Below are 13,200 nucleotides of genomic sequence, written 5' to 3'. Positions count from 1 at the left end.
CTGGAGTCCGGGCAAAGGCTTAGTGCTAGGGACCAGCGGGCTGATACAATGCCAAACGACAATACCGCAGGTAGGACGCGAAAGGTTTAGTTGGATCTATGGCTGGCCAGGGGGTCGTAGCAGTAGCGGATTTGAATTTGGCCAACTAACTCCGCGCATTGCCAAGGCGATGACAGACGACAATTACGGATTGAAAGGGACGCGTGTAAGAAGCGTCAACGGTCGAGAAAGTATCGTGAAGAGAATGGCTGGAAGTGAGAGGGCGCTAGAGTCAAGCTAGATAAATAATAGCGTCTATAAAAAGGTACGACTCGACAAACCAATCGATCCAGCTACCACTGCGGTACGGACAGCGTCTGCAGTGCTCCAGCTGCATAATGAAATGGTGTTGTTATTATTACGTGTACCTTTATAGCACGTGTGTACAGCAAAGTCTATAAATATCCACTGCGCTAGGCTTACAAGGCGCTACGGGCTGCAGATACGTATCACCTGCACTTATTGTAAATTTCTAGAAAAACAAATCGTGCCACTCAGTCTCGTCGTGTATCTAGCCAGCTAACTAGTATTGTGAGATTGTCACATTTTAGTACGTCCATCATACTAAAGCTGAACCATAAATATATATATATATATATGGTATGAAAACAATAGCTAATACTCTAGCTTGTACGATGATATATAAATGGAAGATTAACGTACGTATGACAGTTTGTAGCAGTGGTCGTTCATTGTCGGGTTAGGCTATGAAATCATCAGCAAAAAACGCACGAATATAGCAAAGGATATATGATAGCTATCTGCGTTGGTACGACGAGCTCGTTTGTTTGTGTGCATATCAGCTAGTTGTGCTGTGTTTTCTGTTACACCCTGTGCTTCTGCGAGCGTATGTACTGGCCTAGGCGACCTTATTTATGGTCATTTGTCAGTTGGCGCCAGTCAGGCCAATCACATCGGCGGTCATCACCAGCTACTTTAGAATCGGCTATGCACCTCTTCGAAGCGTCGATACATCATATCGTGTAGTATACACACAAACACTATACATGACAGGGGCAGGTTGATGGGCAGATTTGGCCGCAATAACAATGGTAAGTACATTAAGAATACTAGAGAACAGTAACCGATAATTATCTAAAAACTCATTGACAAAGCTAATATTTCCGAGGCTGAGGCATTGTTATATCTTTGCTAGCTTAAAAGTTAGCTAGATTTATTATAGACAATATCGGGTCGTAGGATAATGGACAGCTGAAGTAGGATTAGGATTCTCATACTGACGACACAGTTGCCATTGATGCGCTTCAACGTATAGAAAATCTTTCGAATAGAACAAAAACTGTACTTCAATATGGGTGTGCCTTCTATTTTGCTTAACGTCACTGTTGTTATGGAGTGGCCGAGGAGTTACTGCCGGGCAAGCGATCACATCTGAGAATACGTCCGAACGAGAAACTTGCTAGTGCGGATCCAAATTGATGGGAATTCCGTTTTTCGCGATTGGCTCCGATCATCAAGGCGCGTGGAAGAACCTTTTGAAACACAAATTACGGAAGCCTTTGTCAAATCATATTTTTTTTATATGTAGCTAGTCGCTCTAGTTATTTTCCCATGCAAAAATTCCTAGTTTGCTCTTTCGACAAAGGAAACAGAAATAATAGTTTTAGATAACAAGAACATCGAAAATGATACAATCACACATCGTTGTGAGGACTGGCGTCGCCTTCAATGTAGGTGAAAAAGCTTATGCTGAAGCCACCGACACGACGTTGTATATAAATAAGATAAATACTCATCTATTGTTGCAGAATTTTGAAAACGCCTGCCACGCGCCTCGATCGTCTAGGTTCGTGTGTTATCTGATGTGGATGAATGATTTATCTGGTTATCTTTTACACGATCAGGACGACGACAACGATACCAATCATAGTTGTTCGTTTTGTTTTCTGCCGCTTTCAGATACATTTGCTTTTCTACCTTTTCTACCCTTACATAAGTCGCTTGCTTTCGATGTTGTTTGACGTGTAGCGTTTCTGTAAATAGTGTGGTGCTTCGTGCCGATAACGAGCTGACCGCGCAACCTTTTGCCAGAAGAACCTGTTCTATTAGGACTTGGACAGGAGAAGAAAAGAGGTGGCCGGGAAGATAGAAATGGGGGTGTCGACTTCTAGCGACACTAGCGGATCGACCTGCGTGACCGATGATCGCCTTCAATGGTAGCGATAATACTGGTAGGGGTAGAAAAAAGACAAACGCATAAAGTGAAATAAAATGGTTGGAAAATAGATCAGGCGCTATCCTATTGAGTATTCGACAAGGTGTAGCTCTGTTTGAGTTGTGCGTGAATCTTAACATTTCGTTAATTTACCCGCCACTATTCTAAGTTTGGAGAATGCTACCAATATCGTTCGTGTGAGTTGAGAAGCTGCTGGTGCCGCCCCTATTTCCGCTACGGTTGCTGGAACCGTGCAGAAACCGGAATAACGGCGATTGAAGACGCCCCTTTCGACAAAAAAGACACGCTCGCATTGAAACATTGTTGACTCGTCCTATGAGCCGGCGGAGGCGGAGGCGGCGGCGGCAGTGGTGGCAAGCGTCAGGGCGCTAGTACAATAACGACGCCGAGGTTTCTTGGTTCCTCTGACTGCTCCTGGGGGCCGATTATGTCATACAGCAGCGATTCAATGAACAGTTGCGTACTGTCGCAATTAGCGGCTTAAGAATTAGGCTCCAACTATGCGTGGACAAATTAACAGAAGCAGTGTGAGAAACGCTATAACTGTAGAAGGTAGTAGTATATACAACTTAGGATAGGACAAATAGCACATGTTGAAGGGCATGCTACATTAGGGATGCGTTCAACACAGACGACGCTAGCAAACGAGCTGCGTCTTGTTCGCCTGTTCCATTGACGTAAATTAGAATAGAGACTTGGAATAGTCGAATCGTTTAATTTAACTAGAGGTTGGAGCAATCTGTATATCCCATTGCACTCTATATAAGAGAAGAGCAAATTGTACATCAGGCAAATCCACACACGTAGGCCGGTCTACAGTACTTATCACTATGGGAACGCCAAGAGTGTACCTGCGATTTGGGGAAAAAACTAGTTATCTTCGCGCGCGAAGTCCTTAATCATATGGAGAAATGCTGCCTTTATACCGTGTAAAAGTGAGAAGCCAGTAGAATCCCACCGATGCACTTATTTCTTCGAATGGCCATAACGTAACCCTATCTACCTTGGCTATATTCTTTGGATATTAGATAATGATTGGCCTGTTTACCACCTCTATACGTTTTACTTCATTGGGTTTGCCAACGGAATAAGGATTGTTGTGTCGTAATACGTCATTATTCAACGATGATCCCGCTGAGAGAAAGAGAAATATATATAATAATGCAATACAGAAGCTACTGAGACGAGGACAAATGGGGGAAACCTGCTAGAGTTGCTACGTAACACAACAGAATTCGTTGCTACAACATTGTTTGCTAGTTACTTAGGCCAAACTAAGTTGAAACGACAGGAAACAATAGTAGTCTATTTACATTAACAACATCACGCGGTCCTAACATAATAATAAATTCGCCAACATATTTTTTTATTTAACAGATTATACAATAAACGATAAAAATGGCAAAGGAGGTACCAATTAATTCATTCGCTGTACATTGTGACTTGTTACGTACTCCGTCCTTTACTAATGTCCGCTAACTCCCCTTAAAACGAATTCCTAGTAGGCCGGCCGGCTGGAGCTGCGGCATAGTTGCGAGGCCTCGCACGAATCCTTTTAGGGTTGACTGGCATCCGTTCTTGCCGACGAGGTAACAGCAATGCAGTACACTTCGCAGCTATCGGCGTACCGACGGCGGCCTAATTTAGGCCTTTGCTGTTCACAGCTCAGAATGGACTCCTTCAGTGTTGTGTTCTACTAGTCTATCTCTTCTCAGTCGACTAAACCTTCTTTCGTTCACCTATTCTCAGTGCTGAGCAATTCAAAAAGAGACTGTACCGCTCACATTGGTAACTATTCAGAAACTGTCTGCTCTTTACCGGGCAGGCAGTGACGATAGCAGACAGAGAACAACTACACAAGAAATAGCAAGAACAATAGTGCTACTGCGTAACTTTTGAAGCAGTGGCGCTCTGTATCGACTGGAGCTTATGTAGCTGTCGAATAACACCAGCACAACATATATTCTTATTTCGGCGATGGAGCAAATAGAAGAAAATAGAAATGTCTCTTTGATGGAAAAAGAGTGCAAGCTAGAATGCTACCGTAACACTTGCGGCTACATGGCCGCTGCTCACACCCACGTAAATATATTATTATGTGAAGAGTAATATATAGTGCACCATCTGTAATAACCTCGTTTGGCCTGATCTGGAAGTGCGATGGCGCTTTCTCGACCTGTCAAAGGCCTGGCCAAAGGCATTGCCCGGTTAAATCGTTCCGAATCAAAGGAGCTTTGCGTACAGCTGCGAGACTAATCGATGACTGAAATCTTCATTGAAAGCTTGTTATTCTAACAGTCGAATCAGAAATCGAACCATCTGCCAGAAATTAGCAGCATTCGTTGAGTGAAGCCCGTTCTTTACTTTACAGCAGCCCCTAAAACTAGGGCAAATAATGATTGTCCAAAAGGGGAAAGCGCATCATTCGAAGATAGTAGGCAAAAATCGACCATCGAAGAACCTGTAGGTGGCAGTAGCACCAGAAAAAGGGGATGCGGACTGCAGACGGTATCCACGTAGGCCGGCAGGAAGTTCTGCTGCATCAGCGACCAAGGCCAATACATAAGGCAGCCACTATAGTGAACCAACGTAACAACGACGAGCACTCAAAGAAGAACCCAATAACATGACATGATCGTTGTAAAACGTACGTAAATATGTCTATACGTATTCTATTTATTTGTCTCTGCGGGGCATATGCCAGAATCTAGCAGCAGCGACAGCCGAAGTGGCAGAACGTCAAAATCGATGTATAAATTGTACATACTGGATAGAGATAAGTACATGATAACTTCTCATTGAAAAGGACCGCCGGCAAGAGCTACACGAATCGTGTTTGTAGGATTTCATTTATGTGATGTCCAAAAGATCCTTAAAATGTGCAAGAAGAATAGACAATAGACTCAGAGGCTACATTACGCAAATGTATACAGATTGTGCAAGGTGCCAATAATCCTTACTGAACTGCGCATAGGAGAGAAGGGTCCGTTATAGCAAAAATAAATAAAATAAAAATAGAGATGCAAGTCAAGTTCAAACATTATAATGTGCTTTCGAAATATCTCTAAGAAGTTGCCGGCTTAAATGTGAGAAGTTCGATTTTTCCGGTGACAAAGTAGATTAGCAAGTTAATTAAGGTGTCAAGAACTATACTTTTGCCAAGGTAGCGTGCAGGCTCGGTAACTATCATACCACCCTCGCTGCGATGCAATTGGCAAAGGTTCTTACGTGGGATTAGAAAGGCAAGAGTATTCATCTCAGGCGGCACTTCCAAAAGGCACTTGAAGATCGAGTTTTTATGGCTAGGCGAAGATAATCCTCGTCGCCACTCAATCGGATGGTTCTCTCCAGCTAGATTTCACCATTTTAAAGTTCCCCAAATCGTTGAACTAATGTTCTAATGGTCAGCATCATTGCTAATACGCGGCAAGCGACTTAATTAATACAATTGTTATCAATGACAATATATTCTTGCTTAAAAACTATTGGACGGAAGCTTGCTAATGAAGTTAATAATGATAGTCATAGTAATATTAAATTCAAAAGCTCGTCTCTCAAACGCAAACAATGCCCATAATTTAATATCGTTCAGGCTCTTAGAGATAGCATGCGCTCGTAGCTAAGTTCCGATGTCTCACTTGCGGTTGGGCGAAGGAAATCGCGAAGGAACCGGGTATGTTCCTTGTGCGTCGGTAGAATGTGCGGACGGCATGGTTGAAATTATGAATTAAGTTCCGGAACGATGGCTACGCCTTTAACTACTCGTCGTCAAAATCAGCTTTATTAAACGCGCATGATCATGTGAAGGGCATCAGCGACAACATACTTCGATTGACTGTTGGCGTGTGGGGCTTTTTGATGAAACAGTGTCAGAGTAATTAACCAATGTTTCGAAACTTACCTAGTAGTTTACCGTTAGCCCGCAGATATTCTCCAATAACTATATCATTGGGGATACGTTTGTATCCCAACAATGCCTCATTTGCTTGCATCGTATTGTAGGCAGTATAAATCATGGCTATTCTCGTCGTATTGTGCCTAGAAGCTCCATCTTATAGACTCACTTACACAAGGGAAGCCTGTAAGGTTTTAGCAGCTCACTTACAGGCTTCTTCTATACGTGCGCCATTGAGTAGCATACATCGAGGTGCCTATGTAATGATGATACCATTAATGTGCTCCTGGCTGCGGGACACAAATTATTATTAGGTATTCAACATATGGATAAATTAATAGCACTATACTGCTATTTATAGACGCATAGAAACGGGGCTAGCTATTTTCATCCAGTCTGTCCTTTAATTAGGAAGCAGTTGACCGATTACCTCCATCGAAAATTTAGACATCTCGCATTTGAACAGTTCTTAACGGCACCACTACCTATGTCCTTCGAAAATGACAAATAAAGCGTATCCCTATTGTTAGTTAAACCGCTCCTAGGTGTACCCTTCCTCAAATCCCGTAAATGTTTACATATATACGTTCGTCTAGATAAACAGAACGCGATCGTAATATTGATTGAAGCGGAGTTTTACAAAACTTATCACGCCGCCCAAACAATTCCGTGCCCCCAACATTCTCTACGTTGAGTTGAATGCGCCCCGCGTGTCGCACGCTGACAAGCAGTCTACTCGTTATAATACATCAATCTGAGAAGTTGTGAACGATGCGAATGTTGGAAACAAGCAGCAGTACTACGAAGCGTGTCAGGCACGGGCAATATTCTAGCGAATAATAATGAGGTATCATAGCAGCATTTTATCCGGCCGCGTTTTATTTATACACTTGTACAAGGGTGGCCATGAAGCGATAACGGCTACTTGACTTGGGCACTTCCTCGCCATGCAGAACCTCTGTCTGGCGGGTCAATGTAACCCCGGTTCTTTCCCTACTGTTCTATACATATGTACTAACTATTTTCCTTTCCTACAATAGGGAAACCGATACAAATTACTGGGACAGCATAATTCGCTTGCCGCTATTGTAACATCGAAGACAAATAGATAGATAGACGGGCAATAGAGCTTCCGAGTTGTGGCAACGAAGACATTTATGGAGGACAAACAAGAGAAAAAGATTCGCCTAGTCCTAAGCTTCTGTTCTGAAAACAATAGAATTCGCGGAAACAGCAGACCCCTTAGTCAATTTCTCATAAAAATGCCCGTCCTTCGACCTAGTTGTGCAAAAGAATGACGCAACATAAACAAACTAAAAGAAGGATATGGAAATACCTCGTAAGCATAGCTTCATTTTAAGTTTAGGCCTCAACATACAGGATTTTAGCAGTTTCTTCTCTATCGTCGTAGACGGTATGTGTCTTAGGTCGTGGCATCTGCTCTACATATCGTTAGAGACCCTGATTCAAGACAAACTCGATCATTTCATTGATGTAATTATGTATTTAGATATAAATAAACATTGCAAATTGGTCTGTTCATGTAAACACTCAGTGTCGGACAAATCTAAATGTTTCGAGTCGTCCTAGCAGTTACTATGTGACCCACCCCAAATTCACAGTAGTGATTTCGTTACAAACTTTCCCTTGCCTTTGATTGACATGAAAATTCTCCAACTTTCAACTTATACATATGCAACACGGCTTGTTAAGATTATGACGGACTACTATGACGAACAATGTATTATTACTCGACTAGACTCTGTGATCCTCGTGGAAAAGGATTTAGCTTGTTTTTTGCCACATTGGTTAGCGTAGTAACCGGTGATCTACCGTTATAATGGTTACGACACGACAAGGCACGAGACTGCTTCATTGCATGTGCTAAGGTATTTGTCCACAGCCTAAATACCTATCTAGCTGTTGTTTTTCTCTTTTTTCTTCATAATCCATGATTACTAGACATTGTTATACTTCCCTGTACAGATCATGCTTTTCTAATATAATGGCTATATAGTCACTTTAATCCGCGGTACGTGTAAACCATTCTGCCGCGGCCGGTGTAACAGCAGCAGTAGTAGTAGTAGCAGCAGCAGCAGCAAAAGTCACCTCGCATTCGTCTGCGTCCTTAGCGGCGTCTCAGGCTTTACCGACGGCAGGCCACCGGCTCTCGGCTGTCATTAGCCATCTAATACACATCTCACATAGATGTGTCTGTTGCAATGTCGCGCTCTCCCCCTTTATACCCACAATGATAAAGCCATTACTGCAACTATTTTGTTCTCACAATTGAACTATGACCGCTTTCACATTGGATCCATATGCCATAATGTTAGACTCCTATCGTCTGCTAGATTTATTAGCAAAGCATATCCCACTGAATAGTAAACAATACAATGATGAATCGTAGCCGTCTGTGAAGGCTAACGTCCTAATCCAATCCAATACAAAAAGTTCACTCAAATATTTCGACCCCGATACTTTGGAACGGAAACCATTGACAGGCACCCATGAATACACGCTTTGTAAAATCATATTTTTCGAATAGAAGGGCTATTGTATTGCAAAGTACATTGGGGCGTCGTGCGCGTTCTTCTCAGCAAACTCGATTCGCATCTTCCTCTGTTTCTTTGTTTTTCCTTTCCTACACCGCCCGCTCGCCTATTGTCGTGCTAACAGCTACGTTAACAGGGCCCGCACTCGTTGGTTATTTCAGCTCAAAGCGATCTGTATCCATGTCCGGATTTGAACCTAGGCCAGCACGTGTCTCTGGGATTAGCAGGCAAACACGTTGCCTAGCAACCTGCCACGGATATGATGCGGGCTTGCCAAGCGGTAACACGACATGATGCACGCTGACGTCGTCCTTAGTCAATGTCCACTATACGATGATATATGTCATAGCATCGTTAAGTCTTTCGCTATGGCTTGCTTGCTGTCAGCTGTAACGCCTATCTCAGTTATCATAGATGTTAAATTGAATTTAAGTACGATTATGTTTTTCGTTTCTTGTTTCCAACCTCGTTATTTCTGCTGGGCAAATCTGCGAGAAATACAGTTTGTGGATGACAACAATCCTGTCTCGATAGGTCTAGTCGAGCTTTAATAACAGCTGCTGCTGCTTTTTTTTACTGAAGTGTACGAGGTCGGTAATGTTAATAATAGGAACGAATTGTCGTATTGGCAGCAGCAGCAGCAGCATATTCGTATCCGTATACTTTAATCTGTTTGCAGCTTGTTGACGGGTCAGAAAGGTGCAAATGACATTGCACAATGGGGCAAAGAGATGGGCAACTCTACATCCAGTATGTACGCATCCTACAGTCACATTATTAGATATACAGTTAGATACAAGAAAGAAGCGCCGTTATGTACAATAATAAAAACAAAAATAGTGCCTGTCTACTTAGCTAATGTCTCTCTACCTAAAAACATTTACGCTAGCACTAATCCTAGATGACAACGGTATACGTCTCACAACGTGCAAAGTTCTTCTGCGCTTGAAGGGCCGGTTAGCCTTAGACAGAGTATGTGTATGTATATATATTTTACGCAACTAAGCTTGTTCATATCATATGATATACGATAAGAAGATAATTAAAGACTTTACGTATTTTTTGTTTTATTCATGCTATATAGTTGCTGATGCCATCATGTTTGACGTGTTGTAACCGCAATCAGTGGCTCTTTATTATTTCTATGTAATTCGCCAGATTGTGATTTACGCGATAAAATATCTAGTGGCACTTCTGAAATTAGCATAGCAATATTACGACATTCCGGTTTACGCTAGGTCCAGTTCGAAGTAAAAGGCTGTCGTCTTTGAAGGCCATTGCAAGACAGGACAAACCATCCCGCCAAAACCATTTGTATCGTTTACGTTTGGCACTAGATTTACTTAATGAGCTTGCCTTCTGTCTCACCCTGCCCTTCTTCAGTAGTGCTGCTTTCGTGATCAATGTATATATTTTTTACCTACCCATTTACAAATAGTTTAAAAACGCTTTCCTTGTAAATGTCGGCAAGAGCCTTATTCACAAGTCGCACTTAGTGGCTAGCGGCTACCTTGAGTGCGTGTTTATTTCGTCAAGTAATGCTACTTTATACGGTTATTTTTAATTTCTAGGTCATAAAACAGTAAGTAATTTGAATTATTTTTTTTTCTGGTACCCAACAATTTAATATTTGCGTAGTAAACAATGATTGATTTTGCAGCTACCACACAGAGTCATCGTATTCCAATGTATCAAGCTCGAATTTGAATTTTCACACTGTAGCCAAATAGACGACACGGACGAGCTTTTATTGTTTACAAAAACTGGCAGAAAATGTCGTTCTACTGCGAGTTATTCGAGTTTATCTACAAGAACGATTGTTCCGAGGCCTAATATTAGGCATGCTGAAACTTGTCGGACACTTCCTTGTACGAATTGTTTGAAACAGTTGAGCTCGTACTCCCTGCCCCACAGTTTAGGCATCCAGGGGGGAGAATAGAAGTCGTGAGTGCAATAGTGGAAATAGGTTCGGTTTGTCGGAACAAGTGGGCTTGTATAACAGTACTACAATACACGATTCTAATAGAGTGATGCCACTGCCCATTACATATTAGAAACGTTAGGGACTATTGCGTGGAAAGTTTGATGAACGTACAATTCAACACGTCTTTGGAAACCTGCTGCGTGTGGTTTTCGGCGAAGCAAAGCCTATAGGCACTAGGACTAGGCACTTGTTTAGGTACTCAATAACAGGCCAGCTGAACGAGTTTTTTCCTGCCACTAGACCTGATATATGCTAACAAAACTCATTAAACAGTTTGTGATTCGTTTTTGAGCTTATGAAAAACTTGTCAGCTAGCCGCCTACGCGATATAATAGTTAAAACATGATCTTGCTATTTTACCATACCATAGTTTGAAATGTATATACAAATTAATTACTTGAAGATTTCCTTATCTAATGTCTTGACAGTGATTAAGGCATGCTTTTGAGGTTAACAATGTACAATGTGCTGGAATTAATGATCATTGAGCTATATAAGAACACAACAAATATTATACGCCGCATTTCGGGCATACAAAAAAGTCTGTGTATACATATTAATAATTTGTTAAAAAAACACAAACATAATGCATTAAGAAATGAATAGAAGAGAAAAAAATTAAGATAGCTTTCTGTGCCGAAATATCTGACTGTCGCCGGCATAGCCTCGTATGAGTTCTTTGATTTTTTTTTCTTTTTTTAATAGAGTAGTGACCTCTTACTGCTTGAGAATCAATTGAGGTCGGTCTTGGCGTATTTGCTATGTTATGTACCGCAGAAGCTCTATATTTTTCGCACACTTAGTGCTAACTAAAGTTCCTGCCTTGTAAGCGTCAACATAAAATGTGATAGCACACTATACCCCTAGCCACGGTCGACCACATATTGACATCATTATGGTCGCTTTCAATATTCCCAGAAGAAATTCATACTACGGAAGACCCAACGAAAAACAGAAATATATATATATATATATATATTTTTTTTTTTTTGTAGTATTTTTGGGGTCAGTAAATTTAGTAGGGAAAGTTCTTCCAGTATATGGCTTGATATGATCATTCAATCACTATTAGGTATTAGATAGAGATTAGAAGTTACATTGTGCTGTTGTTCAATATCAGAACACATCGTCTATATGAAGGTCGAAGGCGATGGCCTGCTGTCTTATCCGACAAATGAACCTAGAGTTAAATTTAGTGCAGGCAGTTATACGTAGTCGAAAGTAAAGACGTCGGCAAGCTCCCTGCCTCGTACATAAGTTAAACCGAGATGCCATTGTACTATATTGCTGGTTAACTATCTTTACGCGAGGACGAGATACGAGAACGTGAGGCTCTGAGGCAGGCTAGGCCGATCCGTAATCCACAGCAAATCCTTGGAATGATCAAGGAGCGAGGCTGATCCCTTTGTAGATAGCGAAATAGATGACTTTCGCTGGGGGAAGCGAGACAAAGCACGAACGATAAAAACGAAATCCATCAGATAAGATCAGCATGAGATTCTCTCTGATTTATAACCAACACAGTGTCAATGTACACTGTTCGCTCAAAATTACCGATCATTTGCAGGTAGGGAAAGGCTACAGCGCATCCGGTTTTGCCTCCGAAACAAAGATATAGTGACCACTGCTTGAGTCTAACCGACCGACCGCAATCAGGATACTTAGAACTTTGCATGAACAAACATTACAGAGTATCGTCCGTAACTGCTGTACTCCGTGTTTTTATCTAGTTCTTAGTTCGTGTTCATTATTTGTTGCGTTTGAACTTGAAGATTCGTCGAACTCTTTCTTTCTTTCTTTCTGCTTAGCGGAAACCTACGTTTTCATCCTTTGCCGGTGCGGTCGCCTGCTTCTAATTAGTTTTCCAGCCCTTTGCATACAGGAAGCGCTGGCAACATCCCGTTCTCCATCAGGATCCAATTTTGGCGTTTGAAGGCATTTCTCCAGACTCTAATAAACCCGAGCATTGTAAAAAAAAAAAAAAAAAAGCCTTGAGCAGACACAAACTCCGAAATGTCAGTTTCAGCTATTAGTATTGTCGGTGATCGGAAGAAAAGAACTGCCGATGCCATTTTCACCAGTGTCGGTGTAGCGAAAGATACCATTTAGCTGGATGACACGATAACGACTCGACACGAGCACTTATTGTTTGTATAACACACAGCAAATAATTGCAGGTGATCTTTAATCAGGGGGAAACACATATAGGCAAAGGGGTTATTGTCCAACTGAGCACGATCGAGCCCACGAGATACAGTTGTAAGAGAGCACTTTTCGGTTCACCTCAATGTAGAGCTTAATAATAGTCTAACAAATATAACTTTTTCGAACAAACACACATTTTGCGTCTCTTTCAGGTGAGTGCGATCGCGAGACATATCATGGATTAAAAACTATAAACAATGAAAATTAACGGATACGTCAAGCTCACGAATTTGAGCAATAGCCGAAATTAAGATAGTGGAATCATGTTTGTACATAGATATTTGTTTAATCACTATGGCAAATTAACTCGTTGTCAAAATTTCAA

At 41.6% G+C, this 13,200-nt stretch overlaps 1 long non-coding RNA gene across 1 annotated transcript; it reads left to right on the top strand.

Annotated features, from left to right (window-relative positions):
• Nucleotides 1-537: 537 nt before the first annotated feature.
• LOC147753385 (uncharacterized) lies at nt 538-2,287 on the top strand. The gene is made up of 2 exons (XR_015311373.1): nt 538-1,091; nt 1,960-2,287. It is a non-coding gene; the product is annotated as an uncharacterized LOC147753385 (long non-coding RNA).
• The last annotated feature ends 10,913 nt before the right edge of the window (nt 2,288-13,200 follow it).

This window comes from Varroa jacobsoni, unplaced genomic scaffold, assembly GCF_002532875.2.
Source record: "Varroa jacobsoni isolate VJ856 unplaced genomic scaffold, vjacob_1.0 scaffold_522, whole genome shotgun sequence".
Classification (NCBI taxonomy): domain Eukaryota; kingdom Metazoa; phylum Arthropoda; class Arachnida; order Mesostigmata; family Varroidae; genus Varroa; species Varroa jacobsoni.
The sequence above is the reverse complement of the archived record's forward strand: the minus strand, read 5'-3'. Positions and strand labels throughout refer to the sequence as shown.